Raw genomic sequence first — 24,265 nt, 5'->3', positions numbered from 1 at the left:
GGTAAAATCACCTAAGGACACAACACAATTTTTAAAATAAGTATTGTTCCATCAACAAGTTATGAGTTATATTGTTACTAAAATCTGTTATCACCCTTTATGTGTGACCCTCAAAACATGCCATTCACTACAGTGAATTTCGATGGGGTCTGTGTCCCACAGTCATGTAAGGGCTGCCACAGCATTATAGATATATGTATATATATTCCATAAAGTGCATTTTATCCCTACATTTAAACTTGAGTTTTTGTTTTCAGCTATTTAGGTCTTTTAAAAGGTGCTATCATGTATATTTGTTTCAAGATGATTGCCAGTAATTCATGGTTGAGGTACTTGCAGCCAATCAGATCTCACCATGAGATCTGTGCTTAGGCTCGGCCCAGATATCTATATTTCTTTTTTCTTTAATTACTTGATTACTGTTGAATGAATTTACACCAAAAAGGGCTCTTTCTGAACCAAGAGATACCTTTCTGCCAAATGTGTTGTAATTTCGTCCAGTGATTCGTGCTGTAGTTGTGTTAGAAACCTCAATGGGAAATTGCATGGAGAAAAAGTGTTTTGGGAACCCCCATTTCTCTCGTAAGGGATTTACATGTATAGTCCTAAGCGCTGAATAGTTCCGCCCGCCTGCGGGGACCCCGGAGCACTGTTCTGAAATTGTCTTCTTAAATGTAGATGTTTGCCTTTCTTCAGGAAGGCCTGCAAAGTCACTTAAGAATGTCAATATGCAGCCTAAAGGAGAGGCTACAAAGGCAAAATTCTTCATCCTACTTGGTTTGGAAAAAGGGTACTGTAAAGTAGATATGCATTAAAATGCATGGATATTCTAATGATTACTCAGAAAAAATCTTTCACAAACGTTTTTGTAATGTTACATAAGGATGAAGGAATGCAGGGTAGTTTAGCCCACAGGCTGCCATTATACAGAATGAAAATGAAGCTGTGCCTTTAAGAGAAGATGGTCCTCCCATATCCCATCACGCTTACCAAGAGGCAGTTGCCTAAGTTCTTTTTTCCGGCTCCTTCTGACAGGACCCTGAAGCATTGAGCTCCACCTATTTATAGTTTTTATAGTTTTTTTCACAAAAATTTCTGATCAAATCATTTTGATTACACTTTTACTCGACATTTTTCTGTCTTTTTTTTGTAAAATCCTGACAGAGATTTAGACCTTTTTTCCATCCAAAATGCCTTCACTTTTTGACAGGTGCCCTTGCTGTGGCAGAAAGAAGGCCAAAACAGACCCACACGAGGTCTGTATTATCTGCCTTCCAGCTTCACATATACCAAATGCCTGTGAGATATGTAAAATCGTCTCCAGATGCACCCTGCATGACAGGGAGAACATTTGCCTCCAGGCCAAAGAGGACAAGCAGCCTTAGAGCGAGGGGAAGGTCAGTCTTCCACCAGGGCTCTTACTTCGTCGTCCATGGCAGGTACTAAACGCACTCTGATAAAAAAACGACACAGGTCCTGGTTGACGGCGAGAACATCGACATCACGGCAAGTAACAGCGCCAGCACGTTCGCCGTTGGGAACAAGCTCGCCGGTGAGGAAGCAACACTGCTCGCCGTCGCGTCGCTCTTTGACGTCAAGAGTTTACACGCCGTTGAGACGACATGGACATTCTACGTTGAGGAGTGCCTCTCTGTCGAGGTTGCCGTCTACATGGCATGGAAGATCGACATCAAGGGACACCCGATGTCATAGACGAAAGACGTCGACCACCCGACGTCACAAGTGATCGTGATCGAGGGACACCTGACATCATGAGGGATCGACGTCAAGAGGAGCACTTCAACGTCGTACGTCGAGGAGGTCTCCAAAGAAGAGAAGGAGGGTTTACTCCACATCTGAATCCTCTGCCTTTCTTATGATACTACCATCTTCTCAGCTATTTTCTCCTCCACATATGACAATGCCTTCGCCGCTTTCTCCACCTCCACCAGCTTCTCCGGCTCCTGTGGCGCCTCCTCGGATACCGCCTTCTGAACCAGCCCTTAAGACTCCTGCAGGATCCTCAAGAAATTTGCATCATCAGTCTTCTAGAAGCTCCTCTACATCTAGACACTGCCACCGTCATGACTAACAGGTCAACATCTCGCTCCCATCGTGGGCATTCCTCATCATCTGCCAGAGACTATTCTCCAACTCTGTCTTACTCTCCTTCGCCACAAATGCCACTGATTGACGCCATAAACACTTTTCAGAAAGTCTTTGTCCGGGGTGCTACCAAACTTAACATCCCTATGGCAGTACCTACACCTACAACATCAGTTATCTTTGAAACCCTACACCAGCGGTCTTCTGCAAGACCCTTGCTTCCGCTGGTCCCGAGTCTTCTTGAACCTGTAATGGACCTATTCTTGACACCAGCCACGGCCAAAACTGCACCTTCTAGACTCCAGAAGAAATATCGCCCTCCAGAACAGGATCCTTTATTTTCTAAGGGCAGACCCAACAGCAGACTTGGTAGTTATTGTCGCTGCGAAGAAGCTACATTCGACTTCTCGTTCATCCTCCTCTCTGCCAGACAAGGAGAGTAAAAAGATAGATGCGGCAGGGCGCAAAGTTTGTTCAACATCGGCCATTTTCATTAAGACAGCTAGTGCCACAGCCCTTTTGGGCAGATATGATTGCGAACCTTGGGACTCCATCATCCAATTCGCTGATCACCTTCCCAAAGATAAGAAGGAAGATTTCCTTGAAATTATTAACAAAGGTGCCATGGTCTCTAACCAGATTATAAGTGTAGCAGCGGATTCTTCTATTTTAGATGCGCATGGATATTGTCATGGGATATCCCTGAGAAGGCATTTGTCGCTACGTCTTACTTCTCTCAAACCAGAAGCGCAGCAAAGAATACAGAACCTTCCATTTACAGGTTTTACTCTGTTTGGTCTCACACGGATGATGAGTTGTCTAGAATGAAAGCAGAACTAGACACTCTTAAGGCTGTGGGCATTGAAAAAGTGAGAGAGCAGCTGAAGTCTTTCCGTCACTACCATCACAGGTTTTTCTCTCAAAGACTCCAAATTCTGCAATGCCACCTAGATCTCAGCACCAACAGCACCAGTGACCGTATCCAACTCAATGCAAACAGATGCTGGGTCGGTCCACTCCACAAACCGTCTGAGGAGGATGTCAAACATCTGCGTCTAAACCCTGAATCCTTACTTCCCCCTCTTCCATTACCCACTCCGGTAGGGGGAAGTATTTTGCTTTACCTGGAAGAGTGGCAACGCATAACATCAGGCGCCTGGGTTTTGAATATTGTGTAGAATGGCTATTGTCTCAGATTCACCAATCCTCTGCCTTCTATTCCACTGAAGCCATCAAGATTCCACCTCATTGCTATGAGTAGAGGTCAAAATCCTAGTACGAAAGAAGGCGATAGAACCAGTTCCTACAGATCAGCGGGATAAAGGAATCTACTCAAGGTACTTCCTAGTGCCAAAAAAGAACAAGCACAAGTTCAGACCCATTCTCGATCTAAGAATAGCCAACAAATGGATTTGGAAGGAGAAGTTCAGAATGCTGTCTTTGCATCAGATCTACCCCCAGCTTCACCAGGGAGATTGGCTTTGTTCCATAGATCTTCACAATGCTTACTTCCACAATCCCGTTGGCAGAAAACATCGGAAGTTCCCAAGATTTCTTGTGGGACAAGACCATTACTAATATGCAGTGCTCCCTTTCGGCCTCAAGTCAGCAACTAGGACGTTCTCCAAATACATGGTGGTGGTGGCATCCCATCTAAGAAAACATTGAATCTTTGTCTGTCCCTATGTAGTTGATTGGCTCATAAAGGCATCCACATCTCAAGAGGCCCAACTGCATTTCAATTGGACCTACCAACTACTCCAACGACTGGGCCTTCAGGTCAACCTCACCAAGTCAATGCCATCACTTGTCCAGAGGTTGCACTACTTAGGCTCCACCATCGACACCAGTCAAGCAAAGGTGTTTCCTTCGGAGGAGCGACGTTCATCGATCCTCTGGAAATGTCAAGCTCTCGAGAGAGCTCCTCAGTCAACAGCAAGAATAGTCTTGTCTCTCCTAGGGTCGATGGCGTCTTGCACCTACCTCACTTCCAATGCTCACCTCCACATGAGGCCTTTGCAGGAGTGCCTGGAAAACCAATGGAATCAGCTGATGGGCAATTGGGAGGACAGGATTACTCTCTCTCCACATGCTATACAATTCCTCAAGTGATGTGTTCTCCGAACAATCTCCTGAAAGGGATGCCATTTCACCAACAGGTTCCCACACAGACGATAGTCACGGACGCATTGTTACTTGATGGGTACCCATATGGATCAGGTTTTTGATCTAGGAAAGAGAGATTGTATCACATCAATCTCCTAGAGCTATGTGCAGTCTATCTCGTGCTCAAAGCCTCCTTTCCGGCATTCACCACAAGTACTCTGCTTCTTCAAACAGACAATTCGGCCACCATGTATTACTTGAACAAGCAGGGGGGAACCAGATCCAGGACTCTAACTCTGGAAGCTCAAACAGTCTGGAACTGGCTTCTGGCTAGGAACTTAACAATAACAGCAACTCACCTCCCTGGCATAGAGAATGTTCAGGGAGATGCTCTCAGCAGAGTGATAGATGAAAACCATGAGTGGGTTCTACACGACGACGACGTACACTACATCTTCTACATGTGTGGTACCCCTTCTATAGATCTGTTCGCCAGAAAACAAAAAATGCCCAGACTTCCCCTCCAGGTATTATCATCCAGGGACATTGGGGAATGCCCTATGGATAGACTGGATAGAGTGGTCAGGAAAATTTCTTTACGCTTTTCCCCCACTTCCCCTTATCCCGGCAGTCCTCATCAAACTCTCCCACTCCAAAACTAAGATGATACTCATCGCTCCGGAATGGTCACGGCAGTAGTGGTTTCCGGACCTTCTTCACCAGTCACTCCGTCCACATCTCAGACTGCCATGCCAGCCAGACCTCCTCACGAAATTTTGAGGTCAGATGAGACATCCCGACCTCTCGTTGTTGAATTTGGCAGCATGGCTCCTGAGCTAGTGCGGTATGGTCATCTTACCCTTCCTCAAGACTGCATGGGTGTTCTAAGAGAGGCAAAACGACCTTCTACCAGATCAGCATGTGCCTTAAAGTAGAAAAGGTTCTGCATGTGGTGCCTAGAAAAGAGCATAGATCCAATGACATACAGAGAAGATGTTATTCTTCCATATCTATTGCAGCTAGCAAAATCTGGCTTACAATTATCATCCATCAAAGTACACCTGGCAGCTCTGACTGCATATAGGAAAAGTCCTTCACAAACCTCTTTCTTTCAAATTCCAGTCATTAACGACTTCCTAGGGGGGTTAAAAAAGATTTTTCCTCCTACTAGACGCCCTTCTCCTCCATGGGAGCTTAATATAGTTCTTTCACGTCTAATGCAACATCCCTTTGAGCCCATACACAAGGCATCTCTCCAACATCTCACTTGGAAAACTGCCTTCCTTGTAGCAATTACTTCAGCTCGCAGGGTTAGTGAGATCCAGGCCCTTTGCGCTCAGGGACCATATACAGTTTTCCATTCCTCCAAGGTTGTAATGAGAACACATCCAAAATTTCTACCCAAAGTTATATCTGACTTTCATTTAAACCAGACTATCTCTTTACCAACTTTCTTTCAAAACCCATCTACTCCTGCAGAGAGAACGCTTCACTCTCTGGATGTGAAGAGGGTTTTAAAATGTTATCTAGACAAAACTAAATCCTTTCGCAAGTCACAACAACTGTTCATTAACTATTGCCCAGTTCGAACAGGCTGGCCACCTCCAATCAATCCTTGTCCAGATGGATTGTTTCATGTAATTTGCTCTGTTACCAGCTATCCAATAAGTCCCTTGATGGCAGACCTAAGGCACATTCCACTAGGGGCAAGGCAGCCACGGCTGCATTAATGAGAAACATTCCTTCAGCAGATATTTGCAAAGCGGCTAAATGGAAGTCTGTCCACACCTTTACTAAGCACTACTGTCTTGATTCTGATGCTAGGACAGATGCTCAAGTAGGACAGGCTTCTCTTAAAAATGTATTTGCATGAATAAATATCACTCTATTGTTCTGTCTACTCCATTGCTCTTAAGGGGATGGGCTTGGCAATCTATTCAGCGCTTATGACTATACATGGAAATCCCCTACGAGAGAAGGAATAGTTTCTTACCTGTAACTCTAGTTCTCTCGTAGGGGTATTTCCATCATAGTCATAAGCGACCCTCCCTCCTCCACAGTGGAATAGACATAATAATATTAATAAGGATTGATAATTCACAGACTCCTTCATCTCAGCAAAGGCTACAAAAAGAACGTAGGCAACTGCCTCTTGCTAAGCATGATGGGATATGGGAGGACCATCTGCTCTTAAAGGCACAGCTTTCTTTTCATTCTGTATAACGGCAGCCTATGGGCTACACTGCCCTGCATTCCTTCATCCTTATGTAATATTGCAAAAAGCTTTGTGAAAGATTTTTTCTGAGAAATCTTTAGACTATCCATGCATTTTAATTCATATCTACTTTACAGTACCCTTTTTTCAACCAAGTAGGATGAAGAATTTGGCCTCTGTAGGCTCTCCTTTAGGCTGCATATTGACATTCTTAAGTGACTTTGCAGGCCTTCCTGAAGAAAGGCGAACATCTACACTTAAGAAGGCAATTTCAGAATATTGCTCCGGGGTCCCCGCAGGCGGGCGGACCTATTCAGCGCTTATGACTATCATGGAAATATCCCTACGAGAGAACTGGAGTTACAGGTAAGAAACTATTCCTTTTCTTGGCACCGGCATGACGATTCACCCCAAAACTTTCAACACAGCAGCTGAACGGACTTTTGTACTTGTTTTAAAAATTTCATATAGATTCGTCAAATCGTACCAAAGTTATTGGCAAAACAAAAAATGCTTTTCCTATGAAAACTAGATCCTAACTGTAACTCGTGCCGTAAGGCAACTATAACTCACACCTTTGCCATGCACAGCTAATACCTCCGCATATTATGTCATTGATGAGATCTTGTATGGCATCTTTGATACCACTGCAACGTTTGCAAAAACATTAGTGATAGGAAAATTGTGCATGGCAATGGCGCTAGTTATAGTTACCTTAGGGTGCGAGTTATAGTTACTTGAAAGATCTCTAACTATAACTGCTGAATTGTACGAGTAAATTCAGAACCTAACTCTTGCTTCCCTGTAACCTTTGTTTTTTGACATAAATATATATATATAAATATCAGTCAGCTGGCAGAATATTTACCTATTGTCAATCTGAGGCAGACACTATGGCGGTCATTCTGACCGCGGCGGGCGGCGGCAGCCGCCCGCCATGCGGTCACCGCCATTTGGCCGCTCCGCGGTCAAAAGACCGCGGCAGCCATTCTGGCTTTCCCGCTGGGCCGGCGGGCGCCCGCCAAAGGAGCGCCCGCCGGCCCAGCGGGAAAGCCCCTGCAACATAGAAGCCGGCTCCGAATGGAGCCGGAGGTGTTGCAGGGGTGCGACGGGTGCAGTTGCACCCGTCGCGATTTTCACTGTCTGCTAAGCAGACAGTGAAAATCATGCTGGGGCCCTGTTAGGGGGCCCCTGCACTGCCCATGCCAGTGGCATGGGCAGTGCAGGGGCCCCCAGGGGCCCCACGACACCCGTTCCCGCCATCCTGTTCCTGGCGGTAACAACCGCCAGAAACAGGGTGGGGGGAAGGGGGTCGGAATCCCCATGCAGCGCCGCCATGGAGGTTCAGCCCTGCCAGGGGTATTCCGGCGGGAAACCGCCGGATCCCCTGTTCTGACCGTGGCTTTACCGCCGCGGTCAGAATGGGCACTGAAGCACCGCCAGCCTGTTGGCGGTGCTTCCGTTGCCCGCGGCCCTGGCGGTTTAGGACCGCCAGGGTCAGAATGAGGCCCTATATGTGCCTGAAAAAGCATGATGAAATTATTCAAAGGATTATCCTTTACTGAAGAGATCATAAAATAGGGGTTTCTAAAAATTACTTCTCGTAATTGGGTCTCTAGTTGGCAGTTGGCTTGCACCCTGTCCAAGTAGGGACCCTTACTCTAGCCAGGATAAGAGATTGCCGCTCAGATAACCCCTGCTCACTCCTTTGGTAGCTTGGCACAAGCAGTCAGGCTTATCTCAGAAGCAACGTGTAAAACATTTGCACATAACACACAGTAATACAGTAAAAACACTACAAAAGGACACAACACCAGTTTTAGAAAAATAACGAATATTTATCTATGGAAAACAAGACCAAAACGAGAAAAATCCAACATACAATTTTGCAAGAATTACTTAAAAATACAGTTCCTTGAAGTCAGTTGCTCCGTCTGGGGCTATCGCAGCATCGTGAACGACAAATCCAACAGTTCAGGCTGGACGCTGCGTTGGGGGCCAGCTACAGTGTCTGGAACACCCGCATACAGTACCTTGGAAATGCAGGGTGTTGTGATCCTCGCAATGTGAGGTCCGTAGAGCGGCTTTGCTGGCGTTGCAGTGTCTGTTCTGGGGTCGTCAGGCCTTTGAAGTCACACGCATTGCTGATGAAGTCAGGAGAGCTGGCGTCGGGGCTGTGGTGCGAAGCAGAACGATGCGACATGAGGTGCCCACAGGTGACGGTGCAGGCAGTGGATCGGTGACAACGTCCAGAGGCGTTGGTGAGACCAGGGCTGCAATGTGAAGCGAGCGGCGTGACATGCGGCGTCACCAGGTCATGGTACAGGCAGTGGCGTCACCGTTGCTGAAGCGCTGTTGTTGGTAGGCCCAAGACAGCGGTGCAGTGTGGGACGGTCTCCATGTGGCGTCCACAGATCGCGGTGCAGACACGGACTCCTGGTGGTGTCATTGCCCAGGTTGCGGTGTGAGCAAGGCGATGCCGGAGTGCAGGGCCCATAGGTCATGGTGCAAGCAGTGGCTCAGTGGCAGCGTCAGTGAGACTAGGGTTGCGGTGCGTAGTGGGGTGGGGTGGTGTCGGCAGGCACGGTGCAGGCCAGCAGCGTCGTTGTCGGTATTGCAGTGTTTTTTCTTCCTGAACAACACAAAACACAGTTCCCAGTGCTGTAGAGAGATGAAACTGAAGTCTTTGGTGTCCCTGAGACGTCCAACAGGAAGCAAGCTCTACTCCAAGCCCTTGGAGAACTCTGTCAAGCAGGAAACACAGCAAAGTTCACCCTTTGCTCTTTTTTAAGGCAAAAGCAGCAACTGCAGGCCAACCCAGCAAAGCAACACAGCAAAGGGGCAGTACTCCTCCTCCAACTCTTCTCCTTGGCAGAGGTACCTCTTGATCCAGAAAGATTCTAAAAGTCTGGGGTTTTGGGACCACTACTTATACCCTTTTCTGCCTTTGAAGTAGCCAAACATCAAAGGAAAGTCTCTGTGGTTGACAAGATCCTGCCTTGCCCAGGCCTGGCCCCAGACGCACACCAGGGGGTCAGAAAACTCATTGTGTGAGGGCAGGCACAGCCCTTTCAGGTGTAAGTGACGACTCTCCCCTCCACCCTAGGCCAGATGGCCCATCACGATGTGCAGGCTACACCCCAGCTCCCTTTATGTCACTGTCTAGAGGGAATTCACAACAGCTCAACTGTCAGTCTTACCCAGACGTGGAATACACAAGCAGGCAGAGGCACAGAATGGTTTAAGCAAGAAAATACCCACTTTCTAAAATTTGCATTTTCAAACTGACAATCTAAAAACCAACTTTACCAAAAGGTATATTTTTAATTTGTGAGTTCAGAGACCCCAAACTCCATATTTCTATCTGCTCTCAATGGGAAACTGCACTTTAAGAATATTTAAAGACAGCCCCCATATTATCCCAGCAGAGAGATAGGCCTTGCAAAAGAAACCTGAATTTGGCGGTATTTCACTGTTAGGACATGTAAAACACATCAGTACTTGTCCCACCTTTAACATACACTGCACCCTGTCCATGGGGCTACCTAGGGCCTACCTTAGGGGTGCCTTACATGTATAAAAAGGGAAAGATTAGGCCTGGCAAGTGGGTACACTTGCCAAGTCGAACTGGCAGTTTAAAACTGCACAGACACTGCAGTGGCAGGTCTGAGACATGTTCACAGGGCTACTCACGTGGGTTGCACAATCTGTACTAAATGCCCACTAGTAGCATTTGATTTACAGGCCCTGGGCACCTCTAGTGCACTACCAGGGACTATCAAAGTAAATCAGATATGCCAATCTTGGATAAACCAATCACCAATACAATTTACATAGGGAGCGCTTGCACTTTAGCACTGATCAGCAGTGGTAAAGTACACAGACACATTAAACCAGTAAAACAGATCAGAAAAAAATAGGAGGAAGAGGGCAAAACGTTTAGAGATGACCCAGAAAAAAGAGCCATTTCCAACAGTCACTATTGGGCAGCATGGACTTTTAATGAAGGATCATATCAAATTGACAATGTTTCTTAGATAAACAAAGTGGGAATGGTTACATACCTGTTGTAACAGTCACAGGTTGCAGTACTAGTTCCGATTGGGTGAGTGAAAGCAGGCCAGGTACGACTTTCGGTTTGCCATTCCATTCTTTTTGTTGGAAACAATTGGTTACATTTTCATAATTTTGTTTAGCTAACTGATTTCTGAGGGCTCCTTGTATAAAGTGTTGAATATCACCCGTTTAGATGCAGAAGTAGGTGTGATGCTCCAATTTACCATAAGGACAATCTACTTTTAATTGATACATTTGTTTTGCTTTACTGTTGAGCCAAAATACACGCATGGAGAGGGGTCGAAAAGATTCTCGTGAAGGAAGGTCAGTATAACCGAAAGTGTACTTTTAAAATGTGCAACAATGAAGTAAGAACGTAAGAACATTTACAAAGAATCTTCAATCTATAAACAGCAAATATGTACAAGCAAAGATACAAACACACACATATATATATATATATATATATATATATATATATATATATATATATATATATATATATATATATATATATTCATACACAATGCAAAGCAAATAATTAATAAAAATTAGGCCGTAGGGCCTGTCTGGTGCTTCATCTTTCTCCTGCAGCAAGTCTTTGACCCCGGTTCGACCGCAACAAGAAAGAGAGAGATTTACCCTCACGGGAAATACATCAGGCATTTGATGTCTCAATCCTGATTGAGGTCTCTGATCGTCCCACTGTCGACCTGGGTCTCTTATATATCTTAAACGAGGAAGGAGATTTCTGGAGAAAAAAAAAACTCCCACTCCTCAAGAAGTATTAAAAAATGCTGGCTATTTTAGATCAGGGTTGAAAGAAACAGGTTGGAACTGGCCAGTTTCCCAAGTTGTCTCTCCCGATCCAAAGACATTCCCTTCTGTACCATAAACATCATTCTAGTACATCCTTATTGTGCTGACTGACTCCTCCACGTTATGTCCTAGCCCTTTGGTGAGAAAAGAAGCAGACATGTAGAATATAAAACACGTTGCATAACATGTTTTGTACGGAAAAATACTCAAACTTTTGATGTGGCAGTGAAGCTAAGACTAAGCTGACTACAAAATATAGACTGTAACTGGTGACCACTAATGTGATGGTGGATAGCTAAGCCAAGTGCAAAGTGGTGCCACACGAAGTCAGTGGTCAAAACACAAATATCACTACATACATTATGCATGGCTTCCATTAAATCTCCCACAAATGTCATAAGATTATCAAGAGTACCTCTAGGTTTTGATCATCTCTTGTTCATTTTGGACATTTTAGCTCAGGCCTCCATTGGAAGAGCCATGATAAAACTAATAATATAAACTATTTTATCCAGTATTGGATCTTTCATCAATTCACATGCTTGAATCATCCCCGTCGTCGAAGTGGGAGTCCCACGGTACATGAAAAGCAATAATTAACAAATATCTTTTTTTCCCTATAGGCTATAATGGTAACACAAGTCACTGATATAGCCTATCTAAGTCCTTTTGTGAACAGGACCCAAACCTGGCTGCTGGCCAATCAGGTACCAGCACCCTCCAGAATATTCTCCAGATAAGCTCTTTCCCTCAAATTTTCTACCGCACTTCGTGTGAAGGGAGTCTCCCTGAGCTCTGCTCAGTTTTCAGCTTCTTCAGAAGTGTTTTTTCTCTCAAGAAAACTCTAAGGATGTCAGATTCTTCTAGAAAAGGCCTTTTCCGCCCCTGCAAGACCTGTGGCAAGAAAAGGCTCCATGGGGATGATCCACATAAAGACTGCTTATACTGCCTCTACCCACAACAGCAGGTGAAGGACTGCAAGATATGCTGTACTTTCTCCACAAAGACCCTCAGAGACCGTGAGGGTAGACTTCTGAAATGGTTACAGACAAAATCCTGTACTTCAGGTCAGGAGAGTTGGTCAGAAAGGCCACACAAAAGGTCCAAATCTGAGGACCTGGGCCAGGCGGAAAGATCCAGAAAGGGGCAGAAATCGCATCATAGAGAAGGTGCAAAAAGCTTACAGGGCTCAATTTCTTCTGAGCCATCCTCTCCTCGTCAAAAGAAGGAGTCGTCCCACCGTTCTCCTTCCTCTGAGTCTTCTACCTCTAGAAAGGTATCCATCAAAATTAAGTCGACGACTACACCACCGTCGACGACCGTGACAATGACGACGGTGTTCACATCTACCGTCTCCACCACCTCGTCGGCGACAACTACCTTGACGTTGGTGGTAAAGGCTCCTATTTCTTCTATTAAACCTCTGCCGATGAGGATTCTAGAAAAAATTGCGTCGCTGACAACGTCGACCCCCTTCGTCGACGAGAACATCGTCGTTGATGACATCGTCGACGAAAGCCCAGACGACTGCAACACCACCGACGAGAGCTCCGTCTGCTGTATCACCGTCGACGAGGCCGTCGTTGAAAAGACCACCGTAGAAGAAACCACTGTCGTCAACACCATTGTCGACGAGACCGTCGTTGATGGAAGGATCATCTGTTATGACAGTGCCATTGACGGGACCATCGTCGTTGACACCATCGACGACGCCAATGGTGCCTGTGAGCCAGATAGAGGCCATTCCTACTTCTTCTGGGTCTCCTGATCTTCGAGCCATGGTTAAGATCACATCATTGCCCAGATTGGCGATCCATCCTACAGATACTTCACCAAGTAAGGGGTCAACCTTATTACCTAGTCATTTGCTGGACTGGGAGGAATCGGATGAGGGTCCATTTGGAGATGCGCACAGCCCATCCCAGTTGCATGTCAAATATCAAGAGGAGGATGAGGATGATGAGTATGATCAATATCAACCTTATGACTCTCATCAAGGGTGCTATTATCAATCACCGCCTCAACCAAGAGACTCTGTCCAGATGCTTGCCTCCTTGATCCAGGAGTTACAGTCAATGTTGCAGGATTATAGGAGGAGGTTCCCAGTCACAGCCGAAGATCAACCACCACTGCCAACTTCTCCTGTTACACCAAGGAGCGTACCTCCACCTCCAGCTACTCCTAGGATGACTCCTCATTCTGTGTTAGCTGTTCCCCCCGGAGTTGAAGTTTCGACACCAGGGGAAGAGGAGGAAGAAGGGGGGATATCGACGCCACAGCATCCTACTGAGGAATAGGATGACCACTTAGCCCCCACTCCTTCTCCACCGCCTCCTCGCCCTTCAGATTCTCCATCGGAAGATATAGGGGGTTTTCACAATTTAATGGATAGGGCGACCGCACGCTTCCACCTGCGAACATCTGTCTCGCAGTCTGAATGCTTCCTCCATGATTTTAAAGAACAAGCAAGGAAGTCTGTAAGGGCCATCCCTATTATTGACTTTAAATGGAGCGAGGGTATCAAGATCATGCGCAACCCGGCAACAGTTCCACCAGTGCAACAAAAGCTTGACAAGAAATATAAGGCAACTCAGGACTCTTCGGCATGTCTAACTGGTCACCCAAAGCCGGATTCTGTCATCCCTCAAGCGGCTCAAAGGCGTTCTAAGAACCCGTCAGCGCCTATCTCTACTCCTCCAGATAGAGAAGGAAGGAGATTAGATAACGTGGGCAAAAGGTTCTCGTCCATGTCAGCAATTACTGTTCGGGCAGCAAATTCCTTAGCGATCTTGGTTCGTTATGATCGACAAATGTGGTCTGATATGCAGGCTTTCATGGACCTCATCCCGGAAAGCAAACAAGCAGAGGCACGGAAGATCCTCTGAGAAGGTGAGAGTACGTCTGAAGAGATAATTGACTGCGCTCTAGATATAGCCTCCACCGGTTTTCGTCAGCTGGCTGGTGCTGCGGTATTACGCTGACATGGTTGACTCAAAGCCACATCTTTCAGACCAGAAGTGCAGCCCAGAATTCCTAACATGCCTTACTACGGAGAATCTCTCTTCAACAAGCATGTAGATGACGCATTGCAGGCCATCAAGGCTGACACTGATATTGCTAAGTTCCTAGGTACCTTGCAGTACCGGAAACAGCCCTTTCGGGTGCAAGAGGAAGGGGATTTAGCTCATTTTGAGGTTCCTTTCACAGGCAGTATCAGCAGCCCCAATACAGACCATCCTATCAGCAGCAGTGTAGACAACTATCCACTGCCGCATATGCCAGACAGGGAGGAAAGAGAAGACAGGGTTCCCAAAACCAGGATCAACATAGAAAACAATGATCATCACCAGGCACTGCCTATTTTTCCCCAATATTTACAGACTCAACAAGTGGGAGCGAACATCTCCAATTATATCCAGGAGTGGAAAGACATAACATCAGACAAATGGGTGCTGGATATAGAGACACAAGGTCATACCTTGGAATTCATACAAAAACCACTGCACCATCCGCCAGTAACATCCAAACCGTTCCATCTTCACCTGCTTCAGCAGGAAGTGTTCCTGATGCTCGCCAAGGGAGCGATAGAAGAGGTTCCGGTTCAGCAAATAGGTCTTGGTTTCTATTCCCGGTTGTTTCTGATAAAGAAGAAGTGAAGGGAATGGAGACCGATACTAGAACTCAGGAAGCTCAACAAGTTTCTTCGGAAACAATCCTTTCGGATGATCACGCTGTCGGATATCCTACACCTTCTCAATCTTGGAGATTTTAGGACAACAATGGATCTCCAAGATGCTTATTTCCACATACCAATACATCAAAAACATCGCAAGTATCTCCACTTTACTGTGGCCGGTGCCCATTATCAATACAAAGTTCTCCCATTCGGTCTGAAGTCAGCTCCACAAATTTTCACGCAATGTCTTGCCCCAGTCGCAGGTTTTCTCCGCAACAGGGGTTTTCAGGTGTTTCCATACCTGGACGACTGGCTCATAAAAGCTCCTTCTTTACTACTAGCATCCAGGGCTACAAAAGCCTGCCTGAAATTATTTTGCAGTTTGGGGCTAACAGTAAACCTACAGAAGTCAGTCATCCTTCCATCATGCAGGATAGTCTTCTTGGGTGCAGAACTAGACACCATCAAAAACAAGGCATACCTCACCCCGGCATGGCAGCAGAAGCTAACCAACTTGGCTGTCAGTATTTCCAGAAAAAAGTGCGTTTCAGTACGACTGTTCAAGTCGCTTCTAGGCATGATTTCCTCAGCCATCGTCCTAGTTCGTCTAGCAAGATTGAGAATGAGACCTTTACAAGAGGAGTTACAGCTCCAATGGACCCAGTTGCAAGGATCCTTCGACGACTTAATAAGTGTTAGACCAAGAATTCTGCAGGCTTTGCGATGGTGGTCTCAGACCAACCATATCTCCCAAGGGCTTACTTTTCTAACGCCAATAGCAGATTTTATCATCACGACAGACGCTTCCTTGGAAGGCTGGGGAGGCCATTTACAAGACATGCACATTCAGGGAAGATGGTCGGATGCACAGAAAGGAATGCACATAAATCTGTTGGAATTAAAGGCGATCCACCTCACGCTCAAGGCTTTTCTTCCACGCGTTGCAGGGTCATCAGTGTTGGTCTGGATAGATAACACAACAAGTATGTTTTATATCAACAAGCAGGGAGGAACAAGATCCCTCTCCCTCTCAAGGGAAGCTCAATCCCTTTGGGACTGGCTCACACTGCACAATATTTGCCTCAGGGTGGAGCACCTGCCAGGTGTCAACAACGTCCTGACAGACGACAACTGCCACTAGTGGGAACTCAACCAGAAGGTACTCGACAGCGTCTTCCCACACTGAGGACAACCGATCCTAGACTTGTTTGTCACCAATCAGAACGCCAAATGCCAATTCTACGCCAGTCGATACCCACTCCCGGGGTCGTGGGGAAATGCTCTTTTGATGAGATGGTCTGGGATCTTTGCCTACACTTTCCCCCCCATCCTGTTGATCCCCAGGCTCCTCAGGAAGATGAAGTCTGAGTGCTGCAGGATCATTCTCATAGCGCCCAGGTGGCCCAGGCAGTATTGGTACACAGAGCTTCTACTCCGGTCCGTGGGCGACCTTCTCACGAAGAATCGGGGTCAGATTCTTCATCCCGATCCAACATCTCTTCAATTGCATGCTTGGCTCCTGAGTTCTGAGAGTTCCAGGGTATGAACATTAATCAGGAATGCAGACAGCTTTTATCTAGGGCAAGAGCGGGCAGTACAAATAAGATGTACAAGCTCAAATGGAAGAGATTTTGTTTTTGGTGCTCCCAGAACAAGTTACACCCTGTACAGATTAAGCCGGAACAAATTCTCTTGTACCTTCTCACCCTCTCAAAGGCAGGTCTATGCCATGCATCAGTTAAGATTCATTTGGCAGCTATAGCCTCCTATAGACGCTCTGCTGATATGCCCTCACTCGGCTCATTCAGGATTATTAAACAGTTCATGAAGGGCCTCTTCCGCACTTTCCCTCCGATGCGTCCACCTCCGCCAGAGTGGTATCTGAATGTAGTCCTGTCCCAGCTAATGACAGCTCCGTTCGAACCTATTCACAGAGCTGAACTCAAATACATCACATGGAAAGTGGCAACTCTGCTTGCTCTTACTTCCACCAGGAGAGTCAGCGATATACAGGCTTTTACTACTAAGGAGCCGTTTCTGTTTTTTTCGGATGACTTTGTTCTGCTCAGGACTAACCCCATGTACATTCCTAAAGTGCCATCATGATTTCACCTGAATGAGGCCGTGATACTACAAACTTTTTTACCAAATCCATCTACAATCGCAGAAAAGGCTCTGCATTCTTTGGACATCAAGAGATGCCTCAAATTTTACCTCCAAAGTACCAAACAAATAAGGAAAACAGATCAGCTGTTGGTATTTTATGCTCATGGACGGCAAGGAGCAGGGGTCACTGTTGGACCTGGCTTTTTGACAGGGTCATCCCCAAACTTTTTGCCTCCTTCCTCCTATTTTTTTCTGACCTGTTGTTGTTGGCTTTTGACCTTTGGGCACTTTACCACTGCTAACCAGTGCTAAAGTGCATATGCTCTCTGTGTAAATTGTACTATTGATTGGTTTATCCATGATTGGCTATTTAATTTACTTATAAGTCCCTAGTAGAGTGCACTGTATGTCCCTAGGGCCTGTAGATTAAATGCTACTAGTGGGCCTGCAGCATTGGTTGTGCCACCCACTTCAGTAGCCCTTTAACCTTGTCTCAGGCCTGCCATTGCAAGGCCTGTGTATGCAGTTTCACTGCCACTTCGACTTGGCATTTAAAAGTACTTGCCAAGCCTAGAACTCCCCTTTTTCTACATATAAGTCACCCCTAATGTGTGTCCTAGGTAACCCTAGTGCAGGGTGCTGTGTGGGTAAAAGGCAGGACATGTACCTGTGTAGTTATATATCCTGGTAGTGTAAAACTCCTAAATTTGTTTAAGGCCACCATAGCCCGGTGGATTGCTTCTACAATTCAGTTTTGCCACACCAAACAAGGAAAACCGCTGACTAAGCGCCTGAGAGCACACTCCACGAGAGCAGTCTCCACATCGGCTGCTCTGTTCCCTGATTGGCCAGCAGCCAGGTTTGGGTCCTTTTCACAAAAGGACTTAGATAAGCTGTATCAGTGACTTGTGTTACCATTATAGCCTATAGGAAAAAATTATTTGCTAATTATTGTTTTTCATGTATTGTGGGACTCCCACTTCGACGACGGGGATGATTCAAGCATGCAAATTTATAAAAGATACCAATACTGGATAACTGTAGTTTTCTTCCGTGTGCTCCAATAAGTGATCTTGTTGTTTTTCAGAACTCTGGTACACCATTCTCAGACATTTTGACTCTTATTTGAAGTGCTTTTTAGATTAACTGACATAAATGTCATTCACGTCCATTTAAATGCCCCAGTGGTATGACAACCATGTCCCTTGTGAAATATCCAAAATTCTTTCAAATAAAAGAAGTCTGAGAAGTAATTTCAGATTGAGTCTGTTCTTTGTTACAATGAAAATTGTAAAGTAAAAAACATAATTTGATCGATACCTCTAACTGCAGGTTTCTTACATTTAGAATATTCCCAGGCACCAGACTTTGTTCTGCCCCTGAAGGGACAGTGGAGCTGCGCATTACTGCCACCCTTGCTCATCACCATGAGTTACTTTCTTTCCTTGTTTTTGTATGCAAATCGAGAACTCGCTTCCAACTTTTTCCTTGTCACTTCACAAGCTTTTCTCTGAAAATTATTTATTTTTCCAGCATGCAAGCGAGCAATGTCCCCTCCTAAAACTACAGACTGTAAGCCTTGCAGAGCCTTTTGCAAACAAATGCTTGTAACAGATCCGTTTGAGAAGCGCCTCTGGTATTTGGGTCCGGGGCACTATTGAGAGTTTTTTGAGGAGTGTGTTCTTATGAATCTGAAGGCAATCCAGGAATGTGAAGCAAAGCTGAACATCACCAAACACCAAAGAAGTCATGGAAGTCCTGCTGCAGCTTGAAGCTAAGGGTGTGGACCTGTTCCCTTAAAAAGTTTTCATCATGGTCCCAAGTCTTCTGGAAAGTCAAAGTGAAAATGCTAGAATGCCAAGTCAGATTAATCCTGCCACTCTGTCTGAGAAGCTGCAAGGAGGTCTGGGTGCCTTTCAGTCTTGCTTCTGGTCCACTGCTGACGAGCCAATGCCACAGCTGATCCCCATGTACCCTGAGTTTCTGGGGCCGTTGGCCACATCGTAACAGATTGAAGTCTTTGGAGAGGCCATGTTGCAACTCTTTTGCGTCATGGACCCCAAAGTCCTCCAGTAGGGATTTGGGCAGTGGGCCCACCATCAGCAGCGTCTTTGCCTACTGAACCTGTCTTGGGTTCTGCTGCAACGCCAGAGACAGCTTTCAACATAGCACCAAAATTCAATCTGGTTAATATTGACATTGGCACTGACATGGCCGGCAATAGAGGAAGAGCCTATCTCATAGTCTTTTTTACTCCAAGCTGAATTTGTGTCAGTCCTGACTGAAGTCACGTCCTGATACCATTCCGACACACCCGGTTCCAGTCCATTCAGATTGTGACAGAACCATGGCTATTCCCAGAGCTGCACCCAAGCACTCCTAACAACATTTTGGTTTGTTCTCTGATCTGAGTCAACCAGCCTTTGGAGAAGACAATGGAGATGTGGGAGATTATTCCCCCTCCACACTAAGATGATAATAACGTATGTGTGGACTTACATGAGGCCAGTAGGTTGGACACTTCACGGACCCTGGGTTTTGTTCTGCCCTGGACTATCAGTGAAAGAGAGTGACTCCTTTGCTGTGGTAAGGAGACAAGCAGTGGAGGTATTAGATTTACAACTGCTATCTATGGAAAGCAAAACTAATTTACTGACAGAACATTTGCAATCGGGACAAACGTCATCTGAACCCTTACTTCCAATTAATAAGGCCCTGACAGACACACTAATGGGAGCCTGATCAAAGCCTAGTTCCTACCCACCAATGAAACTGCAGGTTGCCAGGTGCCCCAGACCGGCACCAGGCTGACTTCTTGACACAGCACCCTACACCAGGACGTTTGGTGGCTGAAGCTTCCACCAGGGGGGTGAACCCATTTCCCTCTCTATGACTGCCCCTGACAGAGTCAAAACTTATCAAGACATTCGGGAAGCAAATCCTTTGCACAGCCAGTCTAGCCCTCCAGTCAGCCAGTTTCCAGCTCCTTCCTGAGGAGATATGACAGTGGTTTATGGGAGATGCTTGGTTAGATCTTGTCACAGTCCATGAGGAATTTCAGACAAACCTGTCTCAAACCATCCACAGTGGTCAGGATACCACAAAATATATCTGTTCTAGTCTGGACACTACTGACTGTTTGGGCAAAGACGTTGGCACTACTGTGATGTTTCCACAGCACACTTGAATAAGATTTACTGGATTCTCTAAGGAAATGCAAGCTTCTCTGATGGACATGCCATTCGGTGGAGTTAATTTTATTGGAGAAAAGACTGAGTCAGAGTTGAACAGTTTAAAGAAACCAGGCCACGAGGCAATGCTTAGGCTGTTATACTTCTTCAGTTTTGCCCCATGCAAAACTACTCCAGGGGGTTGGAGTATTGCCCAAACCATGCCCCAAACAAAACTCCTTACCTCAAACCCATGGACACCCTGATCCTTTGGAGATTCACGGTGGGGATGAAGCAGACTAAGTCCGGCCACCAGGGCCAGCACACTGACCAGTCCCCCTCTCCAGGAGCATCAGCTGTCCAGGTCGTTTTAGTTTGCCCTTAGTGGCACACTACCATCCTATAGGAGGCTGATTGCACTCTTACCACCAAGGGTGGCTAAAGATAACTTCCGACAGGTGGGTTTTATAGATTGTTAAACTAGGATATAGCCTGCCATTCCATTTAAACCCACTACACTTCCCACCTGCATCACAGCGTCTTTCAGAGGAGCACCTGCCCATCCTGCACCAAGAAGTGCTGGCAGTTTTGGCAAAAGGAGTCAATGAGGTGGTTCAGGTCTCAGATACAGGGACAAGTTGTTATTTCTGCTATTTCCTCGTGCCAAATCAGGACAGAGGCCTTTGTCTCATTGTAGACTTACACCCTCTGAGCGCTTTCTTGCTGAATGACAAATTCAAGATGTTCATGTGGGCCCTATGTTCTGTCAGCCTTGGATCCTGGTGACTGGATGGTAGTTTTGGGCCTGCAGGATGCAGACTTTCATGTGCTGGTCCTACAGTCCCACAGGTGTGACTTGCAGTTGAAGATGGGCCTGGAGTATTTTAATTTTGCCATGCTCCTCTCCGCTTCCCCATTGCCCCTTGGGTGTTTACAAGAGTGATGGCAGTGGTTGTAGCAAACCTCTGACTGTTTGAAGTTCAATTTTTCCCCTACCTTGACAACTGATTGTTAAAGGCAAGCTCACCACAGTAGGTCATAGACCACCTCCAGATGACGGCGAACCTCCTGACATTGGCTTTTGCTATCAATGTGCCTAAGCCACACCTATCACCTTCGGAGTGCAATGCAGTTTTGGGCCTTCCCTCCATCACGAGTACTGGACATTCTAGCTATGATCCCTTCTTTTAACCTAGTTCTAGATCTTCATGAGGGTTGCTCTGAGGTTTCTAGCCCTCTTGGCCTGCTTGTCGACTATGCCAAGTGGCATATGCAGAGTCTGCAGTGGAACTTGAAGTCTCTGTGAGCCCAGCACCAGGGAAACCTGCAGGATCGTATCCTGGTTTTGTCAGAGATCACAAAAGCTCTGCAGTGCTGGCTGCACTGCTCAACTACAATGGGACCATTGGCAGACCCCTCTCCCTGCCCCTCCCATAGCTGATGTTGGTTATGGATGTGTCACTGCTGGGATGAGGAGGCCATCTTGGAGACATGGAGATCAAAGGTCCCAGGTCTTCGACAGAGACCCATCTCCACATCAGGCTGCTAGTAATATAGTCAATTTTCTGTCACTGAAAGCCTTCCTACCTTCCATCAAAGGGAGGCTAGTTCAGGTTCTCAAGGACCACACCTCCATCATGTGGTATTCCAACAAATAGGATGGTTCGGGGTCCTGGGCCCTGTGCCAGGAGGCAATTTGTCCCTTAAGCAGATTGGAGCATCAGGGTATTTCCCTGGTCGTGAACCACCTGGTGGGATCTTTGAATGCCAGGGTGGACAAGCTCAGTTGGAGTCACCAGGCGAATCATGAATGATGATTACACCCCAAGGAGGCACACAGCATCTTGTAGCAATGAGGAGAACTCTGGCTAGATCTTTTGGCCACTACTGAGAATGCATAGTGTCAAAATCTTTGCATGCTAAAGATTTGCCATGAAGGCTGTCCCTCTTAGATGCATTCTGAATAGAGTTGAGCACAGGACTTCTGTACACTTTTCCACCACTGTCTCTCCTTCCCCGAGTTCCAAAGGTGATCATGAACAACCGGGTCAAAGACATCCTAGTGGCTTCAGATTTGGCAAGGAGAATGTGGTACCTGAAACTTTGAGCATGAGAAGCTGTCCTCTCATCAGACTACTGCTACTGGAGGAACTCCTGTTGTAGCAGCAGAGCAGGGTCCTGCACCTGAACATGCGTAATCTGCACCTGTGTGTATGGAAATTGAGTTGTGCCAGTTGACTGGGTTTGATCTTCTTCTCAAAATTGTGGAGTTCATCCTGGTGGCTATGCACCCCCCTACTAAGTCTGTCAATGATGGGACAAGTTTGTAGCCTGATGTGACAACCTTTGTCCCTATCTGTTACTGACCAAACTGTCAGATGTCTTGTTTATTTGTTTTATCTCTGGCCAAGCAAGGACTTGCAGTGGGCACTCTTACAGGTTATTTGATGGCTCTTTCAACCTTTTCATATTTACCGACCAGACATCCTTGTTCAAATCACCTGTTGTGATGAGGTTTCTAAAAGGTCTGATGCATTTGTTTTCTCCCAAACCCTCTGTAAAGCTACGTTGGGATCGCCATTTGATCCCCACTTCTCTCATTTGTACACCGTTCGAACCAATTCATAGACGTTCACATTGTCTCCTGACTCTGAAGACGGTATTTCTAGTCGCGGTGACTTTTGCTCATCATGTGAGTGAGCTCCAGGCTCTCCCGGTGCAACTGTCCTTAACCTCCTTTTTGTGTCTGTTTTTAGTCATGTTGCGCAGTCCATTTTTCTCCCAATGTACTTTGCTCCGATCACCCCTCGAAAGAGAAAAGATTGCATCAGATAGACTCCAAAGGAGGGTTATACTTTTACATCGATTGCATCAAACAGCATCAGGTGGATAATCAGCTCTCTATGTGGTTTTCTGGGGCAAAGACAGGCAAGGCAGTGCAGAACAGGGGTTTGTCAAGGTAAGTAGTCCTCTGACCTGAGACCTGCTACATACTCGCCAAGAAGTAGCATCCAGAAGGATTGGGGGCCTGTCCCACTAAGGCCAAGGTTGCTACCACTGCTCTGGCATGCAAAGTGCCTTCCCTTGACATCTGTCAGGCTGAAACGTGGGCATCCTTACATGTATTCATAAGACACTACTACAGACACTACTACATCAGCTACCAGTTCTGATGGTGAAGAGCACTTCTCCTGTTTGGTTATGGAGGACTTTTTGTTATGAGCCATTCCACAGCCCCATCGCTTTGGGGAAGTACTACTTCAGTATCTGTTCTAAAGGTGACTAATCTGCAGTCATAAGTATCCATCAGAAGAACAAGTTTTATGCCATTGGTAATGTCTGGTTGGTAGTCTAACCACAGATTCCTCACTTGCCTCCCTCCTTCCTATTCTTTGGAATGGTCTCTTTTTCCACATAACGAGGTTCCAAATAATAGATGTGCACACTAGTACATATGATTATTGTTGGGATTTGTGCCTAAGGGCACATATAGAGTGAAGAAAGAAACTGACGTTGACATAAAGGGTGGTGCATATATGCAGCTCCACCATGTCTTCCCGTAATAAACTAAGTCAGCGAGGGACTGCACGACACCACCTACCAGTCAGCAGTAGTAAAGCTGTTTGAATCTTCTATATGCAGTCTGGTGCCTTAGGGCAGTCTAAAGGTGGGGAATCTGCGGTTAGATAGAGTATTCATCAGAAAGAGTGTTACTGAAGTTTAGTAACCTTTTCTTCATGTAAATGTACACATTATGTAATGTGTAACCATAGAAATTACCCAGAAAAAGAAAACTAGATACTCACCTGTAATTAAAGTTCTCCCCATGAATCATCATCTCTTTTGATCCATATTTCTTCACTGTTTCTCGGGAATCAACACCTCAGTGGTCCCATTTTTAAAGACAGAAAATATTGAAACTGAGATTTATGCTATGAAAAACACAACGTCCCTTTTGTTTTCAATTTCTTTTAAGGCTTCTAGTACCTGTCATGAAAGACAATATGGGCA

At 46.0% G+C, this 24,265-nt stretch overlaps 1 protein-coding gene across 2 annotated transcripts in view; it reads left to right on the top strand.

The window, feature by feature from the left end:
- Positions 1 to 24,265, top strand: part of PRKAR1B (protein kinase cAMP-dependent type I regulatory subunit beta) — a 524,789-nt gene that overhangs the window by 267,315 nt on the left and 233,209 nt on the right. The window lies entirely within an intron of this gene.

This window comes from Pleurodeles waltl, chromosome 10, assembly GCF_031143425.1.
Source record: "Pleurodeles waltl isolate 20211129_DDA chromosome 10, aPleWal1.hap1.20221129, whole genome shotgun sequence".
Lineage (NCBI taxonomy): Eukaryota > Metazoa > Chordata > Amphibia > Caudata > Salamandridae > Pleurodeles > Pleurodeles waltl.
Note: the sequence above shows the minus strand (reverse complement) of the source record. Positions and strands in the feature narration are given on the sequence as shown.